Genomic DNA, 15,144 nt, shown 5'->3' with positions numbered 1-15,144 from the left:
CACCCCTGAATACGGTAAGTTATTCTGAGGGCATAAAGAGGTCATTGGTCAAATAAGTTTGGGTAAAACACTTGGGGTAAAACAAAGTTGGGTTCCTTCTCTGTGGGACTTCTCTATGCCTTAATATGCTAATGTGGGTTGTGAATTTCCAGTAGGAAGAGGGTCAAAACTGAACAAGCAGCCACATTTAATCACTTACGCCCCCTTTGTGAATGAGTTTAAACAAAACCCTGCCCAGGGAGTGAGTAAAGGGGAAGAGAGGCTGTGGGCTCTGAAGGCAAGGAGCTTGGGTCTATCGCTGGCCTGCCTCCAAACACAGAGCCCCTGGGCTCCTGGGAGCAACATCAAATCAAGTCTCATGAAACTGAGTCAACAGGGCCATTCACAGCTCACGCCCTGCAAGTGAATCTTGGCCCAGAAATCTCAACCTGGACCCAAGTTCTCTACTGCTATTCTTACCAAAAGACGTCTTCCATCAGCAATGGCGGGATTTCATCTGTTTGTCATCTTCAATAAAATGTGACTCTGGCAACGTGGTGTAAGGTTGATGTGTCCTAGGAAACAGACCTGTTCTCTGTCTGTTTTTGTTTTCTTTTATTGCTTTTGAAATCCGGCATTCCCCTTTTGGTTGCTGGCTTAGGCTACAGGGCCGTGCAGGTTTCACTCAAATGGAGTATCTCTGCGGAGCTGACAGAAAAAAAACAAAACTGGCTAAAAGAAGGGTCAGGCCAGACCTAAAGATAATTACAATAGACATAAAAGGGTGACATGTAAACCAGACGGGTATCCAAAACCTGATTGGTTTCTATAGCGCAAATATTGATTTTGATTGTGAGCATGGGCCAATGCTTGAAACCTCACAATGGATGCAAGCATGTGAATGAGGTTGAACAGATCAGAGCTGAGATGTTGGCTCTGACCCCTGGTGCTTCCAAGATGTCCCCTCGGCATTTAGGAGGGTATTCATAGGCAGGGCAAAACTGCTAAACAGGAGGAGTTTGTCTCCAGCCCCTCTTTTCCACATCCAGTGGGAAACTCGGGTTGCTCCCTCACTAAAGGGGCCATAGGTACGTCCTATTTCAGCCCTAGCAGCTAACTTATGTCCATCCTATTCATTCAAGGTCCTGATCCTGCCTGTAAAACTAGTGCTTTAAACATGTGACTTTCTCCTACATAAAGTATTTGGATGTTAACAAGAGTCTTCTGGCTAAAACCAGGCGAGTCACTCTAGTGGTGGGAAGTCAGGCAGAAGGATAGATACTTCAGGGCAACTTGTCCTTCAGTTTCTTTCAAGCCCGACACAGACACAGCTGTCTTCTCTGGCTCTGTAGGACTGGCGCAGTTTCAGATCTTTGCTGTGTGGTAAAGGCAGGTTAAAGGGCAACAGGGCACCAAATGGAACCGAGAATAGAAAACAGCACACAGAGATGGTATTTTGTCCATGGAAGAAGGACTACTAGCCTAGGCAGCCAGGATTTTTCCAGTAGAGTTTTATACAATAAAATAAATGTGTTCTGTACTTTTAGTGTTTAAATAAACATGGAGGATTTATTTCTAGACATAATGTAAATCAGTGACATGGAAAGTTATGAAAAGAGAATCCATGCTAAAACTTCAGACCTCCTGGTTCCTGTCACTGCTCTGTGTGCTTAAACAACACCAATTTCTACATAAATAACTTACTTCTTATGCACTATTTGTAAGATGTTTTACTCTAAGAATTTCCCTCTTTTTTTAAAAAAGAGGTACTGTTAATGTGAACCCAAGTTTATGGAAACTAACATGAGTAAACCAAGGGCAAAGTGCAATATACTATTTATTTTATTCTAATTTTCCCCCATTGGAGCTTTTGATTGCCTATATTTGTGTTTAAAACTACAACTGAACACTGTGACCCAAGATATCCCTTTCTAAAAATAAACCCTGAAGTAGTGGCTTTCCAACCTTTTTTGACTTTGACCTGTCATAATAAATCGATTTTACCTCATGATCCAATACACACACACACAACTGAAATCAAAGTTTCATAAAATAAAACTTATTCTTGTTACATGCAGTACTCTAATATTTTCTATTATATTCTCTATTTATGTTTTCTTTCTTCTTTTTTAAAAAAAATTGTTATTACTAACCACCACAGTTTGAAAAACACTGTCTTAGAGAAACTCTTGTGTGCATATATATAAGAATGTTCATAGCAACACTGTTAGAAATGGCCAAAAAGTGGTAAAATGCATATGGCCAATGATCAACATTGTGTATAGAGTAATGGCAGGGGTTTAACTTGGATTGAAATATTAGGAAAGGACTTTCTGAGGAAATGACATTTACATTCAGACTAGAAGACAAAGCCTGGCAAAGACGACTGTACACTGAGCAGGCCTTGAATAAGCAAAGGACTTGGCATCTTCAAGGAATTGGAGGAGGCTAATGTGGTTGGGTCAAGGACAAAGCCAAGGGCAGAAATGCATGATGAGACAGGGATGGTAAGTTGGAGATAAATTAGGCAATGCCTTGAAGGCAATATTAATGTAGTGGATTTTTATCCACTGCAGCGGGTAGCCATTGAAGGATTTAAGTTGGGAAATGGCATGATTAAGTTTATCTTTTCAACCATTGCTCTGGCTCTTGAATGAAGAATGGATTAGAGAAAGGACAGAGAAAATCAGTGAAGAAACTACAGCAAAAGTCTTTGGTGGTTTGGATTTTGGTTAGAGTGGAAGCAGGGAGAAGTGGATTGATACACAGGTTATTTTAGAAGTGTCATCTACGGACTTGAGGATGCCTTATTTCTTTGTTTGTTTTTTATTTTTTGTCTTTTTAGGGCTGCACCTATGGCTTATGGAGGTTCCCAGGCTAGGGATTGAATCAGAGCTACAGCTACTGGCCTACACCACAGCAATGGCAATGCAGGATCCAAGTCTCGCCTGTGACCTACACCACAGCTCATGGCAACACTGGATCCTTAACCCACTGAATGAGGCCAGGGGTCGAACCCATGTCCTCATGGACACTAGTCAGGTTCATTACCCCTGAGCCACAATGGGAACTCCAGGGATGACTTATCTGGGACTGAAGGAGAAAGTTGAGTTTGAAGATAAGGGCTATGTCAAGGGTGATGCACCCAGTATTCTAGAAAGCACATCTGAGTAGATGGTGTCTTATACTGATGCAGATGACCAAAAGAGAAACACATTTGAGTGAGTCAAGAGTAAGAGTTTGGTTTTGTAAATCTTAAGTCTGAAATCCCTGTGAACTGTCCAAGTAGAGAAATCAAGTCAGCAGTTATCTATACAAAGCTGGAACTCAGCAAGGAGATCAGACTGGAGATATATATTTGAGAGCCAGCGGTCCATACAGATGAGGTCATTCTGGGATAGCAGAGCACAGGAGAGGAGAGAGCCCAGGATGGAGTCATGAGGAGGCCCAATATCATTCAGAGGCAGCTAGAGAAGGAGGAATCAGAACAGGAGTCTGTGGAGCCACAGCCACAGGGGTCTTAATATGCCAGGAGTGTGTGGTCTTGTAGGAGACAAATGAGGAGAATGATTTAAGAAGTGGCCAGGAGTTCCCTAGTGGCACAGTGGGTTAAGGCTCTGGCATTGTCGCTGCAGTGGCTTGGGTTGCTGCTGTGGCACAGGTTCAGACCCTAGCCCAGGAACTTCCACATCCCACGGTGTGTCAAGAAAAAAAAAAAAAAAAGAATTGGTCAGTAATCAACAGTGTCAAATGCTGCTAAGAGGTTAAATATGATGAGACTGAGAATCATCTGTTAGATTTAGTAACATAAACGTCATAGTGACCTTAGCAAAAGTTGTTTTTCTAGATTGGTGAGGTAGAGGAATGAAAGGAAATGAGAGAAACTTGAGTTAGCGAGTGCCAATAACTTGTGTACCATGGCCTGAGAAGGAGAGACGAGCAAAAGGAAGACAGGCAGAAAATGTATTTCAAGAGAAGTATTTTTTTTTGTGTGTGTCTTTTTTCCATTTGTTGGGCTGCTCCTGCGGCATATGGAAGTTCCCAGGCTAGGGGTCCAATCAGAGCTGTAGCCACCGGCCTACTCCAGAGCCACAGCAACACGGGATCTGAGCCATGTCTGCAACCTATACCACAGCTCATGGCAATGCCGGATCCTTAACCTACTGAGCAAGACCAGGGATTGAACCAGCAACCTCATGGTTCCTAATTGGATTCGTTAACCACTGAGCCAAGATGGGAACTCCCATCAAGGGAAGTATTTTTGTTTGTTTTTGGTCTGAGGATGTTTGAATGCTGTTTATAAGGTGTGGGTGGAGCATCGGAGGCTAGGGATGCAAAACATAGAGGACAGCCACCAGAGCCAAGTCCTCGGATGGAAGGAGAACCACAGACGGCTGAACGGCTTCAGGTCAGAGGAAGGATATTCTCCTTTATTGTGGTAAAAGGAGGGAGAGAGTGTGTTTAGGTCTGGGAAATCCCATGGGATTGATGGTGGGAGTTACTGGCTGATGATGCAAAGTGAGTCAGTTTTGGATGGTTTGGCTGCAAGACACAGAACACACAGCCCGGAGTGGCCTAAACAAATAGAGGCTCATTTTTCTCCCTTACTATAAAGTCCAGGACTGATCAGTTAGAATTGTTAGACTTGAATGTCTTCATCTGGGAAGTTCCTGTTGTGGCTCAGTGGTACTGAGCCAGACTAATATCCATGAGGACACGGGTTTGATCCCTCGCCTCGCCCAGTGGGTTAAGGATCCGGCATTGCTGTGAGCTGTGGTGTAGGCCAGCAGCTGGAACTCCGATTCGATCCCTAGCCTGGGAACTTCCATATGCCGCAATTGCAGCCCTAAAAAGCTAAAAAAATAATAAAAAAGAATATCTTCATCTGAAATGATGAAGCCAGCTTTACATCCTAAGTTGCATTTAATGAACTTATTGTCCCACACTTGCCTATAAAGTAGAACTTGTACTTTTCAGAGGGCAGTGGAATGTACTTTGTGAAAAGTTACAGAAAGTAAGACACAAAGAGGGGCATGAGATAGTGAGTGTACAAAAGGATCATTACTGATTATGGTTAACACGACTGGCTAGGAATGGTGCCTCCTGCGGTTATGCACTGTTGCAGCACTAATTGTTAAGTGCATAGTAGAACTCACTATAAACTCCAGTTGGGATTGTCCAGAACATCTAAGAGGAGGGGGGAGGTATAAATAAACTAGCCAGGAACTGTTTGTTACTGACAGCCAGTAGGACATGTTCACTTAAGGAAAAATGAATGTAGATTTACAATATCCCATCGTCTTTTGGTAAATGTTAGGTCTTTGTGAATGAAAAAGAAATAAAACATGAACTTTTGATCCATGTTCTTTTTACTCTGAACTGTATCATTCACCTTAGTAATAAGTCAGCATGGAACTTTTCACCTCTTCCTCCTTAAAATACAACAAAAGACGCAAGCCAGGCATATTTTGAGACATGGATAAAGGAAAGTATTCACCTGACACTTTCCTTACTACTCTGAATGATGAGGATTCAGAGAGACTAGCTCTGACACAGATTGGTATTTGCTAGCATGCATTTTACAGTCCTGAATACATGAATTCCAAGATGGACAGAAATCCCGGAGATTTGCCATGGATAAAATAAGGTACACCATCTCCAACATTTCTTCTACATTGTTAAATAAGAATTGTCATTACTCCCACTGCCAAACTCAACAATGTATCTTAATTCCAAACATCCCAATATAGGCCAAATGCCCCATTTCTAAAACTGTGCTTCACTGTTAATGGAAATATGGTATAAAGACATGAATCTCTATTATGGGCTTATGGTGCCTTAACTAAAGAAAGCTTCTCTGGGAGATCCCGTCATGGCTCAGTGGTTATCGAACCTGCCTAGCATCCATGAGGGCACGGGTTCAATCCCTGGCCTCACACAGTGGGTTAAGGATCTGGCGTTGCCGTGAGCTGTGGTGTAGGTCACAGATGTGGGTTGGATCTGGTGTTGCTGTGGCTGTGGTGTAGGCTGACAGCTGCAGCTCTGATTCGACCCCTAGCCTGGGAATTTCCATATGCTGCGGGTGCGGCCCTTAAAAGACAAATAGACCAAAAAAAAAAAAAAAAAGAGAGAGAGAGAGAGAGAGAGAGAGAAAGCTTCTCTGACATCAACATTTTGAAACAGCCCTTGATTTAGTATATCAGCACTTTTACTGCTGTGCATTTCCCCACAGTAAGGTTTTTTAAACATATGAATTTCTTTTGCAAAGTTGAAGAAGGGTAATTGCGAGACAGAAGGCAAGAACTGAGCACACTAGGGCATTTCCGAGATTTCATAAATCTCATTATTTATGAAAAATAGCTGAGAATCTGCGATGATATTCCCTTGGAAGGGCTTTGTGTTCCCCTGAAGGTTCACATAACACAGGTTAAAAGCTGCTGGTTTAGCCCAAATGTGATTCCCTGTCACTGAAATAAAAGTAGGATTCTGTGAACGAGGGCAAACCTACAATGTTTACAACAGGAGGGCCTCTGAGAGTGAGGGGGAAGGGAGTCAGAGAAACAGTAGTGGCAGAAAGTGGGAATTAAGTCCTCTAGAGAGCAAAAAGTAAGATTGCTGGGCCACATAGACCACCCTCCGAAATCTGTAATGAGACCTTTTGGTGATACCAGTCTGGAGTGGTTGGAGATTTTTTTTTATGACAATATTCAGTTGCTCAGACATTGACATGGGAGGTGGATGGGGTCCTGCAGGCAGATGCTGTGAAAGAAGAAGTCAAGTGAACCAGTGCACTTGCTGCAGGATCATTGCAACAGTGGGTCCAGGAATCTAAGCTGGTGTGGGGGAAAGGAGGGCAAAGGGTATGATGAAAGGGACTTCGGATTGGTAAAGTTTGATGAGCCTAAGCAGGAAAGCTGGAAGGAGGAGGTTATGGATGAGAAAAGGGCAGTTAAAAGTTGTGATTTGTGAGGTGATGAGTTTTTGGTAGTAAAGAGGAGCAAGGTGTGCCTATGGGCGGCTGTGGAGGAATGGAGGAGATCTTCAGGAATCAGGAGGTCAAGGAAGTAGGATGCAAGGATATCGATGTGCCCTTGCACAATGAGATCTTCGAAGGTAATGGTGGGAACAACGTGGCGAGGAGGGCTGTGAGCCAGGCCCTCACAGTGTGAGCAGGAAACAAAGGGGTGAGCAGCAGATTATTATTCCAAGGTGGGCGGGCAGGCTGTAGCCTGAGCAGGGTGAACCTAAGAGAAGGTTTTTTTTTTTTTTTCTTAGAGTATAGGATGGAAAGAAATAGTCTGAAAGTGGCCCTGGAGAGCAAAAAAGGTAAGTGTCCACTTTCCAACCCTGAGAGGTATGGTGCTCATCAGATTTCATAAACGTCCCTATGCTAAACAGAATCCCACCTCCCTTCCTGAAGATTCTGTACACTGCGATTTTTGGTAGCCCTCATGGGGCTCACCCTGAAAGTTTGCATCCCGAACACTGAGAAATAAAATCAAAGTGGAAAAGATCTTTGAAAATTCACATTTCCTAAATGTAGAGAGACATATGGAAATGTCATGTACAGATGCTTATTTTATAGAGAAAACCTGAATGAGTTCCCTACATTTGCCAACTTTCAGCCACCTCTTTTGTACATTTTTTTCCTAGATTTAGGTGAGATTTGGCCTTCTCCCTCAAAGATAATGAAATATAACTTATTTTCTTCAATTCCTACCAGAAGAATAATTGTGGATTCAGTGGCCTGTACCTACTTCTTCCTATTCTTAAATGAACACTCGGCGAATGCCAGGTACTATGGTAGGCATGGGTCAATGGCTAACAATACACAATCCTTCCCTCAAAGAGATTAACTGATTAAAAAAGATACTGTACATTACCATTAGATACCTCACCATTTTTTTTTTCTTTTTGGCTTCCTCCTCGGCACTAGAGCTGACACCTATGCCACAGCTGTAGCAACGCCAGATCCTTAGCTTGTTGTGCTAGGCCAGGGATCAAACTGGCACCTCCACAGAGACAAGCCAAATCATTAACCCACTGTGCCACAGTGGGAACTCCAGATACTTCACTAATTTATTTGTCCATCCATACACTGATTTATCCATCATCCATCCATCCACCCATCCATCCATTCATCCACCCCTCCCTCCATCCACATGCAATTTGGGCATAGCACTGCCTTAGCCACTTTGATTGTTGTGCATCTACAGGGATCTATAAACTATCATTGTGGGTCTGAACGGTAAAGATAATTTACAGTACTCCTTAAGGTAAAAAGCACATTTTACACAAAAATGCTAAGAGGAAATGTAAGGTGGCCAAGAACCTGGATCTATCTGAAGTCAGATAGATTTGGATTCAAATGGACTTCAGGCAAATTTAATCTCTATGCTCCTCAATTTTCCCATCTATAGGTTGAGAATAACACCTATCTCACAGTGGTTGAAATTCAGCAAGATAATATCTGCATAATACTTAGCAAAAAAGTACTTACTAAATGTCATTGAAAAATTATTATTAAGGCAAGTAGAAACAGACAAGACTGGAAGTTCTCCGGTAGCCTAGCAGTTAAGGATTTGATGTTGTCACTGTTGTGGCTCAGGTTCAACCCCTGGCCTGGGAACTTCCACGTGTTGCAGGCGCAGCCAAAAAACCAGAAAGAAACAGACAAGACTATATGGCAGCATTCCATCACTCCATCACTCCTTCCTTGTCCTCATCACTGTCAACTTCAGAAGCAAGCACTTAGAAAATAAAGTGTATGAAAATGCACATACGTGCACACAGACTGTACATACACAAATCTGTGAATCCACAGGCAGAGTGGAGCCTGACAGCCCAATGGCTTCATGTAACCTGACAAAAGGCTTTTTCCAGAATGAGCTGTTCAGAGTACCAATAGTAAAATCCAGTTGTCTAACAGAATTAAAATTCCACTGGTGAGATGCTTTACCTGGGAGTGAGAAAGCCGCTAGTCCACGGTCGACAGTGTCAGAATTTTGCCATGTTTCAGCTAATAGGTACTTCACCATAAGATGTCCTGGCTTCCACCTGATAACCATAACAATGAGAGGAAGTTAATTTCTGTGGATTAACTAACACATTAACTTTTCCTTGGGCAGAGTCTTTACAACTTACCTGCACATGGGAATGGCTGTGGAGCTGTTAAACAGCTTCCATGCCAGATCTCATCTCCAGAGATTCTGACTTAATTGGTCCAGGATACAGCTTGGGAAAAAGGATTTTCTGAAAAACCGCCCAAGTGAGTCTAATGAGCAGCTAAAGTGGAAAATCCCTGCCATAAAGCCCAAGCTACAGCTTATGTCACAGGAGAATTCCCATCTATATTGCATGAAACACACACACACACATTCTCTCTCTCCCTCTCTCTCTCTCTCTTTCTCTCCAGTCACTTGCTCTCCTTGGAACCTCACCAAGAAGCCACAAAGTCTGTGTTTGGTCCTTACAGAGGTGGAATGCAAGGCTGACCATTTCCCATCATTGTTTAGAGCCTAGGAGCAGAGCTCATGGCATTATCATTCTCAGGTTTTTCTCTTTTGATACAATTGCAAAAGTGCCATGAGCAACAGCAGCTACTCTTAGCATGTGGAAAGCTGACAGCATCTCTTCACAGGCAATGGTGAAGATAGGGCATATGGACTGTGAGGTCCAGAGTAGTGGCAAGGGCCAGATACAGGAGGTGTACATTCACTTTGGCCATGAATGGAGCCATTCTGCTTTGCTCAGAGCTAGACACAGTTCTTCCTGTGGTTTACAGAGGAAAGCTGCTGATCTTCATCAGGGTAAATGATGGCTAGAGTGGAGATTTCAGACAATTGTGAATGTAGAAATCTCTTGGGAGACTTGTTAGAATGCAGATTCCTGGGCCTCAGCATCTCGTCCCATTCTGATTCGCTAGCTCTGGGACAAGGTCACAAAGTCTGCATTGTAACAGGTACAATAGGTAGTTTTTATGCATGTGGTCCAGGGGTCACTGATGTTGGAGGACTCTAAGCAAATCAGTCATCAATTATACTTAATATGTTGAAAATATGAAGCTGCTTTTAAGTAGCACCCAGTCCAGTCACTGTTAAGGATCTATGTGAACAGGTATTCACAGAAAGAAGTGATACAGGTCTCATTTGCCACTAGATTTTCAGCACCTAGAATAGGAAGAATGAAGAAAGGAAGAAAGAGCAAGAAGGAGAGAGAAAGAGAAGGCCACAAGAAAACAAAGACGCACAGATTTGTGAAGTCTGCTTGGGAGGAGAGAAGATGCAGTTGATGTTAAGCAAGTATCTGCTGAGTTCCCATCAGTAGAATCTGTAACATTCTTCAGCAGCCACACCTGAACACTGTCAAGAATGATCAGTCTTTTGATTGAGATTTTGAAGACCCTATTCCCCTGACTCAGCACATTTTCTCTTTTTCTTTTCCTTCTTCTACTGATTTTACAGTGGGCACCATGACCTGATTCTCAGCCCAGTCCAACTTGGCCTGCATAACATTAGGGCATAACACATCCTAATTTGCTCTAAACTTTTCCTGCTACTCTGTGAGTGGGGCCAATATATCTGGCCAGGTGCCATCCATACGGTCTTTGTTGGGCTTCTATCTAATTGCCAGCTCTCATTTATTAAGTCTGGCAAGGTTTAAAGGCACAACAGGCACTGAGGAAGAAGATGCAGCCACGTTGCCCACGAAGAGATTACACCCAAGACTTTGATCCCCCCATACAGTGCTCAACACAAAGGGCTGTCATTGGCCTCAGAAGTTGGAATCAGATTCTCTCGTGTGGTTCAAGATAATGAAGCCAAGAAAAAAAGTGCACTTTTCTCCCTCACTCATTTCCATCAAAACAGTCTTGAGGAAGATTTAATTATATGGCAATGAACACCGATCACACAGAGCCTCACTGCTGCGGTAGTCTTTTCATGTAGATTTCCCATGTGCCAGTATCTTGAGGTCTGATGCTCTTAGAAAGACTTCTTTAAGATCTAAAGAATAAAGGATGCCCCCAAATTTGAGAATCTCTGAGTTCCCTATTAACCTGACAGTTGATCGACTGATTGTGAAATGCAATCAGGAGCAACAGAAGTTTAAAATGATTCCTGATAAAAGCAGACCACCACCAAAAGACATGGCAAAGGATATAAATAAGAACTTAATATAAAAACATGTAGTAAAATTTAATATACATGTCATCTGGCTCAGCAAATCTTTTCCTTGGATATTAATACTCTTGAGAGCAATTAGTTCAAGGATGACATATGATAGAAACAGTAATGACCTAAATATCCATCATCTGAGTTTGTTGAATAAATTATAGTACAGCAAATAGAGCGGAATGCTATGGAACCATTAATAAATGGTTATTTACTTGATGAGATGGAGTGCTACATTTGTTGACACAAAGAGGTGTCCTCAATACTGTGTTAAGTAAAAACGCCGATGGCAGAACACTGTGATACAACTTTGAAAAATCTGGAAGAGACCCATTACGATGTGGTAGGGTGAGAGGAGACTCTCATTTTCTCCTTTTTCTAGGTCATTAATTTTTTACAGTAAGTATCCATTGCTCTGATAATCAGAAGACCCACTAAAATTGTTCCACTCATAATCCTCATAATAAGAAATAAAAAGGGTCTGAGTGAGCTAGCAAGCATTTATGTAAAAGGTGAGCCACAACCTTTCCCACCTGGTATTGGAATTCAAGGTCAGCATCACTGCGCCAGTGACAAGTAGGGGAAGGGTTAGTAAAGACATGATGTTTCAAGAACTTTTTTGAAGAAATTCATAAGCCTGAAGATGAGGGGAAAGACTAAAAAGCTGTCTCCTTTTATGGTATTGTGTGTGTGTGTTTGCATGCCCTTAGACATAGCTTCTCATGCATCTTTTCCAATGAACCTCAGAGCCTCTGGGTGAATGTCAAGGGTACCAACTCTTTTCACATTCCCTTCCTCCCACGCTGATCCCCAGAGGAAGTCCTCCTTTTAGAATGCTCAGCTGCACCCAGCACCAGTCCTGGGAAAACCTTATGTAGAGGGGGCCCTCCCCATATCCTGTCCACAGGACCCTCTACCTCCTCCCACCCTCCTCCCATCACCCTCTGTCAACCGAGGCTACCCTCCAACTACCCGCATTTGTCAGTTGAGGTCCCCCGCCCCGTGACTTTCCTCTCACAGCCCTCCTTCTCTTCAGCCCCCAGAACAGAGTTGTCTTCTATCCTCATCTTCCTGTGGGACCACAGTACCTCCTGTTATGTTGGGGCTAGTCTCTTGTTTAGGAGCAAGTGAAATCACCCCCACAGTATAGATAATAAACATCCTGACAAGCATCATGTCACTAAAGCTACTTATGCCTTAGAGAGTTAACCTGGAGTAATGAAATCTATCATAGTGGAATTTGAGCCAGAGGTACAGACTAGTTAGGAAGATATTTTGGGTAGGAGGAAGCTAGTTAGCCATAAAACAAGGACAAGAGCTGTTGTTTCCCTGTCACCCAGTCTAGGACCCTTCCCATAATAGCCTCGTTTTCTCCTATGTTAAGATTCAGCACTTTTAGCACTATTTTATAACCTAAAGAAAATTCCATCTTTCATCACTTTAAAGGGAAACAATATATTGCTCTAGAAGATGCATACAAAGCTGATTTGAACAGTGTTTTTAGTCATCATGGTGTCTCAATGGCTTATCATATTATACTGGTATTTCCAGTTTAAAGAAAAAAATCAAAATGTGAATCCCTGCTAAATTGTTTGACAGATTGTGAGCTCTGGAGCCAAAATGTCTGGATTTAGTGAGTGTATCATACGCAGCAGCTAGCTGAGCCACATACTGGCTTTGTGACCTTGGGCAACTTTACTTCAACTCTCTGTGCTCCCATTTTCTCTTCCATAAAACATGACAGTAAAAATACCTACCCAATAGGGTCACTGCTAGCATTGAGTTGGTGCATTTAAAAACACTTAGAAGAGGAGTTCCCGTCGTGGCTCAGTGGTTAACAAATCTGACTAGGAACCATGAGGTTGTGGGTTCGATCCCTGGCCTCGCTCAGTGGGTTAAGGATCTGGCGTTGCCGTGAGCTATGGTGTAGGTTGCAGACGCTGCATGGATCCCGTGCTGCTGTGTCTTTGGTATAGGCCAGTGGCTACAGCTCCGATTTCACCCCTAGCCTGGGAACCTCCATATGCCACAGGAGCGGCCCTAGAAATGGCAAAAAGACAAAAAATAAAAAATAAAAATAAAAACACTTAGAAGAGTTTCTGCTGTGGTGCAATGGGATCTGCAGCATCTCTGTGGTGTCTCTGCAGCCCCAGAACGCAGGTTCGAACCCCAGCCAGGCCCAGTGGGTTGAAGGACTGAGGCTGCCTAGCTGCGTAGGTCCCAACTGTGGCTTGGATCTGAGCCCTGGCCTAGGAACTCCAATATGCCATGGGTCGGCTAAAAAAAGAAAAATCAAACAAACGAACAAACACAGAGCAGTGCCTGACACAATGCACTCAATAGATATTCTGTATTAAAATCAGTTGAAGAAATCTAAGTTACATGTATATATACATTTAGTTGGATGCCTAAGTCAGCGAAAAAAATCTGTGAAAATAGTCAAAAAAACCTTTTATTTATTTATTTATTTATTTATTTATTTATTTAATGGCCTGAAGCATATGGAAATTCCCGGGCGAGAGACTGAATCTGAGCCACAGCTGTGACCTATGCCGCAGCTGGGGCAACACCAAATCCTTTAAGCCCCTGTGCTGGATGGGCACTGAACCAGGTGGGAATTGAACCTGCAGCTTCACAGCGACCCCAGCCGCTGCAATTGGATCCTTAACCCACTATGCCATGGCAAGAACTCCTGAAAATAGGAAAACTTTTAAAAGAACAGTAATAAAATGAAGGCTTGCATTTCCAGGCAACATATGATATAATATACTGTAATATGCACATATAATTACAATATAGAAATACAATCCATTAATACAATCAATAAAACAAAGTGAGACTTATGCAACAGTGAACAAAACAATGGGACAGAATAGAAATCATTGAAAGCAATCCCCAAACACACAAGAATTTAGTGTTTGACAAAATTGCTGACATTTAAAATTTGGGAAGAAAAGTTTAGCCACTAAAAAAGTGATGGTAACTTTTGAGACACCATGATGATAAAAAATGGTAAACAATTAAGAAAAGTTGTCAGATTTACTCTCTTTTTTTCTCTCTCTCTCTTTTTTTTTTTTTTTTTTTTTTTTTTGCTTTTTTAGGGCTGCACCTGTGGTGTATGGAAGTTCCCAGGCTAGGGGTCAAATTGGAGTTATAGTTGCCAGCCTACACCACAGTCACAGCAGCGAGGGACCTGAGCTGTGTCTGCAATCTACACAAGAGCCCAAGGCGCAATCTACACAAGAGCCCAAGGCAACCCTGGATGCCTGACCCACTGAGCAAGGCCAGGGATAGAACACTCATCTTTACGGAAACTGGTAGGATTCTTTTCCACTGTGCCACAATGGGAACTCCCAGATCTATTCTTTATAATTTATACCAAACCCAGGTTGATTAAAGAGTTAAATGTAAAAACAAAATAAAAACATAAAGTTATCAAAAGTAAATTATGGATCTTAATTATTAATCAACCATCAGAGTGAGAAAGGACTTAGCCTGAAATTAATGGAAGAAGCTACAAAGAAATGGCTTGATTTGAATATACAAAGATGTATTGGTAGATTAACATTTTTTCTAATTAAAGTAAAGATTTGGGAGTTCCCATCATGGCACAGTGGAAACGAACTTAAGAACTATGAGGTTGTGGGTTCAATTCCTGGCCTTGCTCAGTGGGTTGAGGATTGGCGTCGTTGCCATGAGCTGCAGTGTAGGCTGCAGATGTGGCTTGGATCTGGCGTTGCTGTGGCTCTCGCAAAGGCTGGCAGCCACAGCTCCAATTCGACCCCTAGCCTGGGAACCTCCACATGCTGTGGGTGTGGTCCTAAAAAGACCAAAAGAAAGAAAGAAAAGATTTGTAAATAATGAGGTTAAGAGCCTTGATATATAAAGCTCATTTACAAATCAGTAGGAAAATACAGTGCACAATGAAATAAAAATGGATAAAGTACATGGAAGGTTAATTCCCGAAAGAAGCACTTTAGTGGCTAATATATAT

The 15,144-nt window shown here is 42.4% G+C and overlaps 1 long non-coding RNA gene across 2 annotated transcripts in view; it reads right to left on the bottom strand.

Moving 5' to 3' along the window:
• Positions 1–464: 464 nt before the first annotated feature.
• The window catches only part of LOC125119895 (uncharacterized), a 36,224-nt gene continuing 21,544 nt past the window's right edge, over positions 465–15,144 (bottom strand). For both annotated transcript variants that reach the window (XR_007133205.1, XR_007133206.1), the window contains 2 exons: positions 8,939–9,036; positions 465–687 (listed from right to left, as the gene is read on the bottom strand). This is a non-coding gene — a long non-coding RNA (uncharacterized LOC125119895). The remainder of the gene's footprint in view (positions 688–8,938; positions 9,037–15,144) is intronic.

The sequence above is a fragment of the Phacochoerus africanus genome, chromosome 2, assembly GCF_016906955.1.
Source record: "Phacochoerus africanus isolate WHEZ1 chromosome 2, ROS_Pafr_v1, whole genome shotgun sequence".
NCBI classification, from domain to species: domain Eukaryota; kingdom Metazoa; phylum Chordata; class Mammalia; order Artiodactyla; family Suidae; genus Phacochoerus; species Phacochoerus africanus.
This window is presented reverse-complemented; position numbering and strand designations above follow the sequence as displayed.